The sequence below is a fragment of the Calliphora vicina genome, chromosome 1, assembly GCF_958450345.1.
Source record: "Calliphora vicina chromosome 1, idCalVici1.1, whole genome shotgun sequence".
Taxonomy (NCBI): domain Eukaryota; kingdom Metazoa; phylum Arthropoda; class Insecta; order Diptera; family Calliphoridae; genus Calliphora; species Calliphora vicina.
In genome coordinates this window covers 104,106,223-104,123,921 of record NC_088780.1, presented here as the reverse complement: position 1 = coordinate 104,123,921, position 17,699 = coordinate 104,106,223, and the positions used below count along the sequence as shown (strand labels likewise).

The following is a 17,699-nucleotide window of genomic DNA, read 5'->3' as shown; positions in this document are numbered from 1 at the left end:
AATTAATGATATGTAGTTTGTCTAGTAGCTTTAATGTTTCACTAATTATAAATGATGAAATATTTTGCACTTAAACTCAGCAGGTGCCAAGTGTCTGAAAAGTAGATGTGAAAATCTTATTGTTTATAAACAAACACAATAGTTTATTAAATATTTTTCTATATTTTCTAAAGAAAAATTTCAAGAACAACAACACTTTTTAGAAAAGGTAGTAAAAATACTACTTTTTCAAAAGTATTTAAAATACCATTTTTTTAAATTTGATTAAATATTTCGCAATTTCTAAAGAAAAATACTACTTTTCAAAAGCATTTAAAATACTACGTTTTCAAAGTGGTTAAGATACTACTTTTTCAAAAGTATTTAAAATACTAATTTATCAAATACTATTAAATTGTGTAATTTCCAAAGAAAAACACTTTTTAGAAAAATTAATAAAAAATACTACTTTTTTCAAAATAGTTTAAATACTAATTTTTCAAAAGTAGTTAAAATTCATCAACTGTTTTTGCAAAATTTTAGACGTAAATTAAGCAAAAGAAATTTATTTACAAAATGTAGTAAAATACTACTTTTCCAAACAAATTTTTAAATCCTATTTGAACAAAAATACAGATTTTTTAAAAAATAGAAAACAATAAAATTTTACATTTAATTTCAAGGACACTAATAACACTTTTTGAAAAAAGTAGTGGAAATACTACTTTTTCAATATTCATAGACATACATTTATTCTAGCCAACATTGTTAATTTCAAATGAAAATTACCTAAAATAACACAATAGTTGTAAAAATACTACTTTTTTAGGAAATTTTTAAAAGTAGTTTTTTGACAAGAAAACTTCACAGAAACTTTATACAAAAAATAACTTAAATTAATTAATTGAATTGAATTTTGCAAAGAAAGAAAAAATTCAATTTCTAAAGAAAAACTTTCTAAAAAACCAAGTCTAAAAAAAGTAGTAGAAATATACTTTTTCAAAAATTTATTAAAATAGTATTTTTTACTAAGAAATATTGTTTAGGGGGAAAATATAAAAAAATCTACGACATATGTAAGTAGGAAAAATTATACATTTTAAAAACTTTTAAAACGAATATTTCTAAAGAAAAATATCTAAAAAATAGGATTTACAAAAAGTAGTAGAGATATTAATCTTTAACAAAATCATTACAATTTTTGTCTAAAAATATAATTTATGGTGTTCTTGTAAAAAAGAACCAAACATAAAATTGTTTTAATAAACTATCAGCAATTTTGCAGCATTTTCTTCATTACTACTGCAAAATGTTTTAAGATCTTGAGGGACTTATATGAGGAGTCGCACATCAAAAGGTACTCTTTCGCACATTGAAAATTTTTGAGAAAATGAGTTTTATTTATTTCGCCCCCTTAAAAAAACTGCATGAACCTGGAAATGGTAACAAGTTTCTTACTAATCAATAGATACATCTAACTGCCACAAGTCGCCACATTAAATGTTAAGGATGTTTGTTAAAAAAATAAAGAAAAAAAAGTACGTTTTGTTAAAAACAAAATTAAAAAGTATGTTTTTTATGCGTTTTTTTTTTAAACGATAACACCGTCCGCCAAATAGAAAAAAAATTCATTAGACACGAACCGGAGAAATACTGTGTTTTCAGTTTTTCATTTCGTGATCCTGTGTCCTTTTTTAAGGACTTCAAAGTTTCAAAGAAGAACATTTTTCAAAAAATATTTAAAAATACTCCTGCTATTCCAACAATGACAAATTGTATGTCAAAAGAACAAGAAGAGTTGTAAAATATTTTATATTATCTTTATTTTATCCTGTAAGGAACAAAATATGTCAAAAATGTCCTTTAAAATGTTTACCCTTTAATATCCTTTACGATTGCCAATAAGTACCTTTTAAAACAATAGTGCGTTAAATATCCAAATATTCTATACTAAATGTCAAAATTTCATCCTTTATATATATTAAGGTCAAATTAAAATATAAAAAAAAATTTATTAATATACAAAAATATTTTATTAAGAAAAGTGCATGTTTATAAACTACACCACCATAGTGGGGGAGGTATAATGGGTTAGGGCTGTTGTTTGCAACATACAAAAATATTGTCCCAACACCCACCTTAAAGCATACCAAACTGCTCAGGATCACTTTCTGAGTCGACTAAGCGATATCCGTCCGTCCATCCATGTAATCCTTGTAATCAAACTACAGGTCGCAGGTTTAAAGATAATTCGACAAAATTTGGCACAAAACTTTATATTGCCCCAAGGACAAAGGCTATTGAATTTGGCTAGAATCAGCCGATTATTTATCCCAGCCCCCATTCAATTGGCCTATTTGAAAATAGTTAAGCTCTCATAAATATCTTAATTATAAACATATTCAAACCAAATTCAGCCCAATTAAGTTTTATGTAAGCCGAACACTCACGACTAAATTTCGTGACGATCGGTCAACAATATTCCATAGCTCCCATATAAGCAACATTCTCGAAAATGTCATTAATATACATAAATCTCTGAAATATGTTAGTATCCAGACAAAATTCAACACAAATATGTTTCATATATTCGCAATTCATCTCACTAAATTTTGTGACGGTCGGTCCATAATTAGTCATAGCTCCCATATAAGGCCCAATACCGAAAATGTGTGTATTCAAATAAGATTCAACACAAATAAGTTTCATATCAAAAGAAAACTCTTAATAATCATATACCCGGTGTAGGGTATCATATGGTCGGGCTTGCCCGATATGATATACCATTTTACTTGTTTATTAAAAATTTGCTTTTCACAACGGATTTTGTTACATATATATTTTTCGAATGAAATATTAAAATAAAATATAAAAAATCAAATAATTCAAATTTAAAATATTTTTTAACACTTAAGTAGTTAAGATAGAAGGATGAAATTTTGGCATGTGGTATTCAATATTTGGATCATTAACTCACTAAAAAAAATTATTGGAAATCTAAAAGGATATTCAAGGATAAAAATTTTAAAGGACATTTTTGACATCTTTTGATCCTTACAGGATAAAATAAAAATAATACGAAATATTTTACAACTCTTCTTGATCATTTGACACCAAATTTGACATAGCAGAGTGATCAGAAATATTTTAAAACATTTATTTAAAAATGTACTCCTCTGAAAATTTGAAGTCCTTTTAAAAGGAAACAAGATCACGAAATGAAAACCTGAAAACGCAGTTTTTCTCCATTTAATTTATTGTTTCAGACGTATGTATATCATCCGGTTCGTGTCTAAATAACATTTTAAATAAAAGTTTTTAATCCTGATCTAATATATAAACAAATTACACATTGAAATTAAATATTTTTTTTTTTTTCGTTTTATACTAGTGTTGTACGTTTTATTAAGTACACATTTTTTTAGAACCCATTTACTTAGTAAACAAATTAAAAAGACTTTGCTGACAAATATTATAAAAATACCAAAAAACTAATTTTTAATAAGGTGCGAAAAACTACCTTTTGTTCTGCGGCTCCTCATATAATATCATTATCATTACACAAAAAAACGCTCACAAGCGTAAGTATTAAAACTTAAATACAAATTGGATTTTAAACTAACAGCATCTAAACCCCAAGGCATGCCGGCAGTTCTGGGCAATTGTACCGAACTAATGATTTTATCTATAATTTATAAATAAGCGAAAATCAATTGACCCTAAATAGATTACAAAAGGAATGATCCGAAATTGTTAAAGCATGCAGATTCACATACCGGTAACTTAGAACCGTTTTATATTAGTCTGATTTTCATTTTCAAAAATTAGAATGAAAGAACAAAACAACATGTTTTGAATAAATTTTCTTCTCCTTACCCCGACCTTACCTCCCACAACAAATGATTACTTCTGGTGGATAGAATATTTTCTTTCTATAATATGAAAAGTTTCAAATGACTACACTCTAGATTACCTAGACATAATAAAGCGGCTATTGATTACAATATAATTTACCTGGAACTCGGTAGTAGATTACTTTTGTTGGCTAAAATAAGTGAAGTTTTAAATATTTTGAAGTAACTACACTCTAGATTACTTTGAGACAATGAAGTGACGATTGACTTCATGCTACATTACTTGCTATGAATAAAGTACAAAGGAATACACTTTGACTACTTGTGAAACTGCTGGGAGAGCTATAGTTTGAACATTATCATTATTACTTAAAAAAAAAGTAAGTTTAAGAGAAAAAAGAACAAGAGATTTATAAAACATCCACACATGCACCACTACACACCAAATAAAGTGTGATATTCTAAAGGATTATAAATCTTTTGTAATAATCCATAATCCTTGCTACAGGATTCTAACAAGAAAACTTTTACTGATGCATACGCTCTACAAACGCCAGGCCAAGATAACAAATAAGAAACGTAACCTATTTTCATAATATTTCCAAAGGCGTGTTGTTGTGTGTTGTTGAAAGAAGTAGCAATGGCAAAAAAAGGATATTTATTTTTGTGTATAAAATCCTAGCATAAATACATACAAACAAACATATATTTTCAGATAATTTTATACATTTTATGTTAGTCTAAGTATCTCTGAATAACAGCGACAATAAAAACCCATAATGTAGGAAAGAATGTATGAAACATTTCATGCACCATCATAATATTAACAATAACAAGCTAAAGAAAGTAGGAGAAAACAAGTAAAAGGAAATGAACGGGGCCATATCGAATGTTTGAAATCAGCCAAGTGTTTGCAATAAATCTTTTCATTTTTATGCAAGAAATACAGCAATAATATCAGCAGCAACAACAACAACTTAATAAAATTCCTTCCTTTAGGGTGTCACCAACAAAGAGGCGGGGGTGTAAGATGACGCTTGATATGGTCGAATGCGGAAGGGGAGTTAAAAATGTCAGCTATGAAAGGGGGACTGTTTTAGACGCTGACACGACAATGATAACGATCAAATGCGTCATGTTTCTTGGAATTTCAGTTTTTTTCGTATTTCTTTGACGTTAATGTTGTTGTATAACATTTTTAATACATTATTCAAAGTGCGTTGAAATAAAAATATTAGATTTATTTTTATAATGGTATGAAATACTCTTGCATATGACTTAATATAAAATTAATTGATAAAATTCAAGTTCAGAATGATAAAGATTTTATAGAATTTTTTTTTTTTAAAGAATTTTTAGAATAGGTAATATTTTACTACTTTTTGTAAAAAAGTGTAAAAGTGTTTTCGTAATCTTTCGTTGAATATTTTGTCTCATTAACCAAAGGTACGGTTTTTAAAGAATTTTTTAAAAAGTAGTGTTTCTACTACATTTTGTAAGAATTTTTAGATAAAGTAATATTTGACTACTTTTTGTAAAAAGTGTTGTTTTCGTAATCATTCATTTAATAATTAGACTCTTTAACCAAAAGAACTGTTTTTAAAGAATTTTTGAATAAGTAGTATTTCTACTACTTTTTGGAAAAACTGTGGTATAGTGTAATTTTTCTGTAGATATTATGTTTTCTTACTAAAAATACAATTTTTAGCGATTTTCCAAAAATAGTAGTAATTTATATACATTTTGTTAATGATGTTTTAATTTCGAAGTAATTTTTTTTAAAAGTGGTTCCTTTTCTAAATAATTTGGCTCTTTTACCAAAAGTACTGTTTTTAAAAAAATTTAAAAAAGTAGTATTTCTACTGCTTTTTTCTAAAAAGTATGGTTTAATGTACTTTTTCTTTAGATATTATGCTTTTTTACTTAAAATACTATTTCTAGAGTTTTTTTGAAAATAGTAGTAATTTAACTACTTTTTGAAAATGATGATATTCTCATCTTTGAATGTATAATTTTAATTTGAAAAGTTATACATATCTTTAATAATTTTTTAAAACGTACTAATTTTAGTAAATTTTTGGAAAAGTACTTTCTACTACTTTTTTATAAAAAGTATGGTTTTATGTAATTTTTCTTTAGAAATTATGTTTTCTTAACAAAAACACTATTTCTAGAGATTTTTTTTTAATAGTAGTGATTTAACTACTTTTTGTAAATGGCGTTATTGGAAGTATTTTCCACTTTGAAAGCTAAATTTTCTTTTGAAACATTTTTCTTTCGTTAAATAATATGTCTCTTTAGCCAAAAGTACTCTTTCTAAAGAATTTTTTAAAAAGTAGTTTTTCTAATACTTTTTGTAACAACTATGATTTAGTGTACGTTTACTTCGTTTAGTGTATTTTTTCTTTAGAAATTATGTTTTCTTAACAAAAATAATATTTCTAGAGATTTTTTAATAGTAGTGATTTAACTACTTTTTATAATTGGTTATATTAAAATTATTTTCCATCTTTGAAAGTAAAATTTTATTTTCAAAAATTATTCTGTCGTTGAATAATTTGTCACTTTAGCCAAAACTACTGTTTTTAGTGAATTTTTAAAAAAGTACTTTTTTTTATAAAAACTATGATTTAGTGTATTTTTCCATTAGAAATTGTTTTTTCTTAACAATAATACTATTTCTAGAGATTTTTTTAATAGTAGTGATTTAACTACTTTTTGTAAATGGCGTTATTCGAAGTATTTTCCACTTTGAAAGTTAAATATTCTTTTAAAAGATTATTCTTTCTTTGAATAATATGTCGCTTTAGCCAAAAATACAGTTTTTAGTGAATTTTTTAAAAAGTAGTATTTCTACAACTTTTTGTAAAAACTATGGTTTAGTGTATTTTATCTTTAGAAATTATGTTTTCTTAACAATAATACTATTTCTAGAGATTTTTTTAATAGTAGTGATTTAACTACTTTTTTTAAATGATGTTATTAGAAGTATTTTCCTCTTTGAAAGTAAAATTATATTTTCAAAAATTATTCTGTCGTTGAATAATTTGTCACTTTAGCCAAAAGTACTGTTTTTAGTGAATTTTGGAAAAAGTAGTATTTCTACTACTTTTTATAAAAACTGTGGTATAGTGTAATTTTTCTTTAGATATTATGTTTTCTTACTAAAAATACTATTTGTAATAGTTTTTGAAAATAGTAGTGATTTCACTACTTTTAATAAAAGGTTTTAAAATTAGTGTATTCCTCTTTCAAAGTATTTTTTTTATCAAAACTGTAGTTATTAATGAATTATTATGTAAGAAAACAATAATTTTCTATTATTTTTTAAAATTCTACAAGCGAAAGACGAAATGAATTGTATTTTTATAAAATCATTTCTTACTTATTTGTCTTAAGAATGTTAATGGCATACTAATTACTTAACCTAACATCAACTATTTAATGTTTTCCAAAAGTTCACTTCTCTTAATTCTAGCAAATGAATGGTCATTTAAATTTTAATCAATTTCAAACCAAAACTATTGCCTTCTTTAAAAATTTTTTGACATAAATACTTGTTTAAATGAAACTTGATTGGTATTTGTAACATATCTGTATATATATTTTTTGTTACTTAATATGACGATGATGTTGATGTTTTGAATTTAAATTAACAAGAATTGCGTGTTGTGAATAATTAAGTTGTTGTTTATCTCTACCAACGAAATGCTCACCCACAAATAGGAAAACAGTTGGAAGGAAAAAAATTAAGGAAAATCAAACGCCCTCCAACAAATACACGCACATTTTAACACACCCTCTTATAAATAAAAAATTCACAAATATAAAGAAAACTATTTACCATGACTGGTGCACAAACAAATAAAATATTATAAAAATAGGGATTACTTATTAAGAAAAACGCTTTAACGTTTGAACAATTTTAAGACATTTCCAAAAAAATGCTAAATAAAATTAGAAATATATTAATGAAAAACAAGGCAATTGAAAAAGGTAAAAAGGACTTGAGTACAGCAGGAAATGATAACCTAAATACTTAAGAAATAACATGGTATGACTCGATTGACCTCACTTTCTTTATACAGCTACCTTTTTTAATATGACCCAACTAACCTAGTTAAATGGTACAAGTTTCCTTTTATTTGTTTTACTTTTTTTATTTAGTTTTATTCTAAAGAAGAAATTACTTTTTTGCTTTTTTGTAATGTATTTAAAAAAAGGTTTGAAATAACTCTTGTTGAAACCAGTAACATTTATAGTTTAAAAATGGCAGCATCAAGACTGTTAAAAAAATTAATTTTCTTAATTTTACTTCTACAGCTATATAGGGATTATATGAAGAACTATGAATAAAGCTGTGCAGAGACTACACGCAGAGAAAAAATATAGTTGTCCATGGTTATTGTAACCATTTAAATAGTGTTACAAGTTTTTTAATAATATTATAGTCACATTAACTATTTACATGATTGTGGTAACCATAATATGGTTAATTTACGATTCACATGATTGTATCAACCATATATATGGTTACAATAAACAAGTATATGTTTGTGACAACCATTTATATGATGAATAATTTTATCATAATATGTTGTTCTCAGATTATGATATCCATAAGCCGAGAGCAACATAATATGGTAAGTCCTTCATCATATAAATGGTTGTCACAAACATATACATGCTTACTGTAACCATGTATATGGTTGATACAACCATGTGAATCGTAAATTAACCATATTATGGTTACCACAATCATGTAAATAGTTACTGTGACTATAATATTGTTAAAAAAACTTGTAACAATACTGAAATGGTTACAGTAAACATGCACAACTATATTTTTTCTCTGCGTGCAGGAACTAGTAGTCAGCTACGATTAAAATAACATTAAATTAACATTAACCCTCTAATGCTTAAGCATGGTTCAAGGCACTCATCGCAAAATGCCAATAAATGTAAATATAACTGATGTTTCATTTCAAAAACTTTGCAAGCTTTTTAAAATAATTTAAGTGCGTTTTTTAGCAACTGTTACTTGAGTTTTTGAAATGGAAAATCAGTTATATTTGCATTTATAGGCATTTTTGTGATGAGTGCATTATGTATGCTCGGTCATTAGAGGGTTAAGCTACCTTTGAAGCCATACAGGGACTACGATTAAAGCTGTTTAGCGATATATAAGATTGAGCTACTATTAAAGCTATGCTGGGTCTAGGATTGAGCTACGGTTGTAGTTATTCATTAAACGGCATTGAGATACAATTACAGCAGTACAGGTTCTAGGTTATGCCGAAACTATAATTAAGCTACGCTATAAATAGATTGAATACAGGGATAACGATTGAACCGCTGAGAGACTAGGATTGAGCTATGATTAAAGCTATGCTGGGACTAGGAATGAGCTACAAATAAGGATTGAACTGCAATTGAAGCAATACAGGGTCTATTTAAAGTGCTACAATTAAAGGTATACCGGGACCACAATCGTCTTAGAAGTTTGGAAAAATCAGTTTAGCGAGAAACAAATTAATAACCCAAATATCTTCAAAAAATGTACCGCATTGTTAGTACATCCTACATTTTGCCGTCAGAAAATAAAACTCATTTTAAGGAAATTGACACCTAAAGTTTGCCGCTGGTCAGATCATTACAATTTGTAAAGCACCTTGCATTACAATAAAATAAATCGTCATTGAAATAAAAACAAGTGGAATTATTCTTGATTCCTATTATTAGATTCTTGTTTTTTTATTCTTAAACAAATAAATTACTACAAACATTATATCAGATAGACTCTCTTATACAGAAATAACCTGAAAAAAAGAAGAAAATAAACGAAATGAGTTTTATTGTCTGACGAGAAAAATAAGACTCCTCAAATGAGTTTTAATTAAAAATCTCTTTTTAACAGTTTCATACGAACATTTATTTTTACGTTGAAGAATAACTGTTAACTGTGGAGTTCATATCGTTTTATTAATATCACCATAGACTCTGAAAGAACACTTCAATACGAATCTATTCATATATGAGAGTATAGGTCTTCGCTGACTCTAACATGGAGAGTTTTAGATTTTCGTTATTTACGGTCCCTAAATTTTAGTTATAGTTGGATGGTATTTCAAATTCACTCGCTCGCTAAAACAACAATATACATTATTTTTGGCTTCAATAATTCAGTTTAATACAATTTAAATACTTCATTAACTTTAGAAAATTCTATTTTAAACAACTACTAATTAATCAATTTTACCTTGAATCCAATTATAATTATGTTCTTTAATTCAATTAGTTAATAAACAATTAAAATTTATTGTTTGAGTCATTAGTCAAAGTGTAGGTTTTGTGGTTTTAACTAATTCTAGGAAATTTGTGAATTTCTTCATGAATATTTTACAATAAAAGGCCAATCAAGTAGAAACTTCCTCAATTTTCAAAAAAACAACAAGGTGCAAAAAAAAGTGAACAATAACAACAAAAAAGTTGTGACATACACTTTATCTTCTGCAACATTGACAAACACCGCAATTACACAATATACAAAAACGATTAATTGGAATAATTAATCGTTTTTGTATATTGTGTAATTGCGGTGTTTGTCAATGTTGCAGAAGATTTTTTACATAAATATTTAACTCAGATTCTGGTATTTTTATTTTATTTTGATATAAATTTTTCGTTTAAAAATCTGTTATGCTTTACTTTATAAACTTTTTTTGAATATTTTTGCCATTTAAGTTTCTTCTCTCCTTAACTTATGCACAAAGTCGTTACACTGTTGTCTCGTTGCAAATAATGTTGAGGACACAATGATATATTGTCAGTCAAATGTACATACAGAGAGCCTCAGAAGTGAGTAAACACCACAAATCATTTGATTTAATTTTAAGATAATGAAAATACCAAAATCGATTAAAATTTAAAAGATTCGGTTTGTTGGAGTTTGGGCTGAATAATAGATTCGGTTCTGAAAAAAAAGATTTAAGTCAGACTATTATGATGTTCATGATCTTAAAAAAATCAAAAAATTCTCTGGTGTTTACTCACTTTTGAGCCTCTCTGTATATGTTAGTATGTGGTTGTGTATGGTAATTGTGGTTAAATATTTTTGTTCTCTCATTTTACTTTTTTGTTGCTTTTGATTGTTGTCAACTCTTTGCATGCAAATGAAGGACTTCAAAATTTTGTTTCTTTCCACAGAGCTGCAGCAGCTATACAGAGAAGCCTTTCAATATTAAAATTTTCTTTGTTTTTTTTTTATTGGAACAGATTTATAACTTTTGTGGCAGACTTGAGTGTTGAAACAAATAGTTGATGATGATTTACACACACTCCTGTATAAATCATCGTCAACAGCTCATCCTCTCATCACTGTAACTGAATCTGTTATGAATTTGTGGTATTTTTCATAATTTTCTCGTTTTCTCTTTCTCTCTGTCTTTCTGTCTTGTTGACAGTGATATGTGAAAAGACATTTTATGCCTTTTTTGTGTGAAGAAATTTATATTGTGTGCTAGAGCAGTAGTAAGCAAATAGAGGCATTTAATTTGTGTGCTTGTATGGGTAAAAACTAAAATATCTGCAACAACATCAAACAACTGAATGAAAAATTTGTATTTTTACGCTTCATTGCGCTCTATTATTTACATTCGGGTTGTGTATGTGTAAATTGACGAAAATCTTCGTAATCTGAACAATATGAATGCGCATCGCTGTGCTAGAGTATAAATGTATGCGTAAATGTATGTGTGAGTATCTGAAGTGTGTGACTGTGACAGTATTGAAATGTAAAAGTTTATATATTTTTTTTTTTCGTTTTAACTTTTTGTTTTAGTTTTGTTACTTGATATAATTTATTAAATAAATTGCTTTGAACACCCTCTTCATAACAGAAACAGAGATAAATTATAATGTTTAGTATTATATACGACATACATTCAACATACTTGTATTTATTTTGATGTAATATTTTAGGATTTTTATGTTTAATGTTTATATAAAACATTTAGCTTATCAAATTTTTGAAATGTAACACTGCTTCGAAACAAACATCTTAATATATGGACAAAAACAAAATTTAGTTAAAATTTTAGTAAATCTTGTTCATGATTTACGTTAAAGTGAGGTGGACCAAAATTCATCGCTGTATTTGGCTTGCCGAATACTAGGCTTTATAATTTCCCGACTTATTTCTATTCCCAGGAAACGGTAAATATTTTTGGCAAATTCCCGTGTTCCCGGAAATTCCCGAAAGATATAATTGTAATATAAATTCGAAATATTAAAGCCAAAAATTATACGTATTGCTTTACAATAAACATAGCATACAGAGTAGTTTTATTTTCGGACATTTTTTGCTTGAAAGGCAATAACAACACTTTCAAACCATTGTGAAATATTAGAACATTATGACAATATGATATTTAAATGAAGATTTTTCCAGTTTTATTATCGAAACATCACTAAAGTGCCTTAATATGGTTAAATATATGTTTTTGTGATATAGAAAGGAAATTTGTTTGTTAATAGGATCTAAATTTAGATGTCCCCTAGAGTAGAATTTCCTGTTTAAAAATTCCATCTTCTAATATATAAAAATCTCGTGTCACAATGTTAGTGTTAGAACTCCTCCAAACGGCTCAACCGATTTTTATGAAATTTTGTATGTATGTTTGGTAGGTATGAGAATATGTCGTAAAGTATATTTCATACTGCTAGGTCATTAAGGGACCCCTTAAACCCCCAGAAAAATTATTTCCATTTTTTTGCCAAAAACTTTTTTTCGCATTTGTTTTATTTGGAATCAAAAAATACATATAACACCAAATTTACACATTTTTTAATCGCGATTTAAGTATTTTAATATTAGCAAAATATCCAAATAATTCAAACAGAACAAAACGGCTCTACCGATTTTTATGAAATTATGAAATTATGAGAATAGGTCGTGGAGTATATTTCCTACCGCTGGAACCAAAATATTCACTAGAAATAATTTGTATGGCAGAACAACGATTGCCGAGACAGCTAATTTTTATGTAAAAATTTAATTAAAACAAGTAAGAAAGTATGGTCGGTCTAAGTAAATGACCAAAAACATTTTGCTTTTAAAATTTCAATAATTTATATTCGTGAGTGATTTTCGGAAGTGGACCTTATATGGGAGCTATGACTAATTATGTACCGATCATAATTAAATTAGGTGACATAAAACTTATTTGGATCAAAACTTGTGTAGATAGATATATAATTTAAATATTTATGACCGATAAAGTCCAATTTCGGGAGGACGCTTGTATGGGGAGTAGGTGAAATAAAGGACCGATTTCAGCCAGTTCAAATAGACTTCGTCCTTTGGGCCAAATTTTATCGTAATATCTTCAAAATTGTGACCTGTACTTTGCGCACAAGGCTTACATGGACAGCCAGACGAACGGACGGACGGAAAGTAATTCTGAGTCGATCGTTATACTTTAAGGTGGTGTAATGAACCAAAAACACGCCATGAATAAGTTCTAAATATCTCTTAAATTTTGGAAAAAAAAACGTGCTTTCGATCCATTTTGATTATGAATACATTAATACGAATTTTTAACCCATTACCATGAATGGTAAGTGTAAGCATTAGGATGGGTCGATTTAGCAATCGATATTGTGCCATCGATTCACATTTCCAAGGTGAAATGTTGGCGATAGCAGTTTTTCCAAAAAAAAAGTTTTTCTTGAGGCTTTGGACGAGATTTTGTCGAATTTTTTTACGCGTTAATTTTTAAGGTTTTTAAATTTATTAAATACATCCTAAACATGGTAATTGTACGCTTAAAACTATGGCGATATCATTTCGAAAATAAAAATTGTATGTCTAGTTACAAAACATTTATTTTGATATAAATGCCACTCGGATCTCACTACAAGACCAAAAAGCTCTTAAATAGAACTAAGCTTTTTTTTGAGCAAAAAAAAATTTTAAAAATCCAAAAATTTTATGTCTTGAGTTACAAAACATTTATTTTGATATTCCACTCGCATACCACTCAGTGACAAAAAAATTCTTAAAGGAAAAGAACTTAGCTTTCTTTTGAGCAAAAAAAAAAGGTAAAAAAAGAGCTTATGTTGAAAAAATAAATCAACAACGATTTTGATTTTGGATAAAAAGTCAAAAATTTTATATCTTGAGTTACAAAGCATGTATTTTGATATATGTATATCCCACTCGCATCGCACTAAGCGACCAAAAAGCTCTTCAAGAAAAAGACCTAAGCATTCTTGAGCAAAAAGGGGTAATTTTAAAAAAAAGTCAAAAAAGTTTTTGATTTTGGAAAAAAAAATTCAAAAACTTTTTTTTCCGGAAGATTGAAGAAATAGCTTTCTAAACTATTTGGAACACATTTTGCTAAGAACAATAGGTAGTTACATGGATGAGAAAAAAACCCCTGTTTGGCCAAAATGATAAATTTTCAAAAGTTCGTTCACTTGACATGAAATCTCCCATATATGAAGCTATATGATTTTCAATTAGAAACAGCTTAGGACAATAATAAACATTTTTTTTTTTTTTTGAAACACTGCTAAATTTGTTTCTGTATTTTGGTCGTGAAAGTGGTTTACACTAACGGGAATCGTTCAATTGACTTAGAATTTCATAAGGGTCAAGAAAAAATATACTTTGTTGGGTCTTAGAGGAATATTTGTGCAAACTTATATATACCCTCATTCATAACTGTTGTGTTGGAGGGTATAAATAATGTAAATCGTATATATTTTCACTGATATACAAAGATGCAAAGAGAAGTAAACAATGTTTTTAAACAATTATTATACATTTTGCAAAAATATGTAAATTCATTTATTTTGAATTAAAGACCATTGTTCCCATTAAATATACAATATGAGATCATAGCAACACAAAAGCCAATCTTAATTTTGATTATTTGCATTTTCAAAATATATAGGTATCTTCTAATTACGAGTGTATCTATCATCATTGTCATTGAACAGTTCGATTATTTTACGTTACCAATACAATCACGTTTAGTTGTGAATTACCATCATCATAAAATACAAAGCATACAGACACGATTATCAACAATTGCCCACAAACTCACATTGTGCACATTAACATACTACGTAAACATTAGGATGAGTCATATAGTGGATCCCGAAGTTATCTTTGGTTTCAAATAATATTAAAATATTGTTGTAAATAAATTAGAAAATTGTTCATTTGCCTAAAGTTGTCTCCTTAGTAAAACCTAAATTTTTATTTCTGCAAATGAACATTGACAACTTTAGTTGGTTGCATACATTTAGCACTATCCTAATAATCATGTGAAGCAAGTGCATCATTATTTTACATCATTATAAAGTAATCACAATAATAATGTGATTATAAGTGTGTGTGTTTTTGAATACACATACATATACACTAATATCATGATAATGCACCATTATTATGATTCTTATACATCCATGAATGCATGCAGCAGCAGGCTTTCCTCACTAGCTGCACATTACCCAGCCGACCAAACAATCGAAGTTTCTCTAAAGCCAATAATTCTCGAACAAAGTGGTGATTTTTAAACGGCAGATATTGATCGCCCAGGCCACCCAAGCCAGTTTGAAGACCAAGAATTGCAGACTTTCCAAATCTTTGGTAGCTACTCAAGCAGCAATTTCAAAACGTTTTCGAGCAGCAGGATTCATCAAAAAGCAGGGAAATTGGGTACCATATGAATTGAAGCCGAGAGACCTTGAAAGACAATTGTGCATGTCCAAAATTATGCTTGAACGCTATAAAAGAAAATCATTTTCGCACTGAATCATTACTTGTGATGAAAAATGGAGTAATAATTCAGGAAACCGATGCGTAAGGTCAACCAGCCGAATCGACGCCATAGCCAAATATTCATGGCGTTAAGGTAATTCTCTGTATTTGGTGGTAGCAAAAGGGTCCTATCTATTATGAGCTGTTGAAATCTGGCCAGACCATCACAGGGAACCTATACAGAATGCAACTGACTCATTTGAAGCAAGCATTGGCCGAAAAATGCTCATAATATACGGCCAGACATAAAAAAGATTAAAAACTATTTAGAAAGAAGTGGTTGGGTTTGCCTCATCCGCTTAATATTTGTCCAGACCTTGCCCCATCCAACTACTATTTGTCTCGATCGATGTAGAACGCTCTCTCTGGTATACGCTTCACTTTGGAACAGAGTATCCGATTTGGCTTGATTCGAAATATGCGCAGTTCTTTTTGGTTGGAATCCATATGGCCAATACTTTGCATTAGTTTATATTGTACAAGTGTTTCAAAAAGTAACATAGGAGAACGTTTGCGATATTCGTTCGTGGTCAGGTGGGCATTTGTATACACGTGTCTGTCTGTCTGTCTTTCTGTGGGTATGTTTGTGTGCTTAATTCATGTAAATGTTTCAAAAACAACAATAACATTTTGCTTAATGACTTGACAATAATGTGATTTGTGAAACACCTTTTTCATTGAATAATTTTTTTTCCGAGTATTTCTATAAATTGCATAATTTTGCTTTAGCTTTTACTGCTATTATTTATTAATAGTTGTAGCATCATGTTTGTTTTAAAAATTTATGAACATTTATAAATAATTTAAACAAAATAGATTATAGACCGACCACAGTCATTATTTTCTCTGTAAATTGGTTTTTAGTTTAGTTGGAAAATATCAAGGTTATTATAGTATTAAATTTAGGTAACTTAAATTATAAATTAACCTTATTAAGGTGTTTAAGATGGGTACTTTGTTGAATATGTTAAAAAAAGTGCTTAGCAACATTTATTCAAATGTTGTGAGGCACATGAGAAACAAAAAAAAATATATATTTTCCAATTATCATTCGAATTTGTTTGTTTTTCAAAAAAAAATTTAATTTTCATTGAAATTAAAAAAATAAATGGAAACAATTTTGCTGGCAACATGTTTATGATGAGTAAGTGCATTAAATATCTTGGCAACATGAAGCCACAATGTATCAGTTGATGAAAAATTTTGAGAATATAAAGTGTGTTCAAAGCGTGATCATTTTTAAGAATTTTTCATTATCTATACATTTTTGAAAAAAAAACATCAAGTTGCTTACGGATTATTATGTTTTAAATCACAATTTCATATATATAAGTATGTTGCTGGCAACATGTTTATACCATTTCACAATTAAAGTTAATATATCTAGACCCATTTAAATAATGTCAAGAAAATTATATTGATTTCTGTAAATGTTGCTATAGTCAAGCAACATTTTGCTTAATGCTTAATGTTGCAACATTTAAAAAATGTTTAAAAGCTGTTAAACAACATTTTACTATACTATGGCTATTTCATAAAGAAAGATTTTGAAAGTTTACGAATATAATCAAATAATTCTAAGGAATGTAAGGTTTATATTAAATCTGATTTCATTTTTAACAAAGTTTTCATAAACATAACTGCTTAAAATATGTTGAAAATCGGAAATTAGGCAACATTTTAAATTTTTCACAATATAATACTGATATTTTAACAAATATTCACAGTAAACTAAAACTTTACTTACTTTACGTAATAATAATGTAATTGTTATCTACTGGTAACATGTTGTTTACTTTATATAAAGCAAAACTTTGTTTAAAAGTCATGTTGCTAAACATTTCACAGAATTTCATGAATATGTAATAAAGTAATAACATTTGTAAGGACAACTAAATAAATAATAATTTTAATTTTATGAATTAATTTGAAAAAATACAAATTAAAAAAAACCAAAACATAACAAAACAGGAAAAATATTGTTACGAAATTGCACTATCAATTTGAATTTAACGGTCTGTAACAAATGCTTGCAC

At 27.6% G+C, this 17,699-nt stretch overlaps 1 protein-coding gene across 5 annotated transcripts in view; it reads left to right on the top strand.

Moving 5' to 3' along the window:
* The window catches only part of LOC135963489 (tolloid-like protein 1), a 215,159-nt gene that overhangs the window by 65,535 nt on the left and 131,925 nt on the right, over positions 1 to 17,699 (top strand). The gene's annotated exons all lie outside the window — the stretch shown is intronic.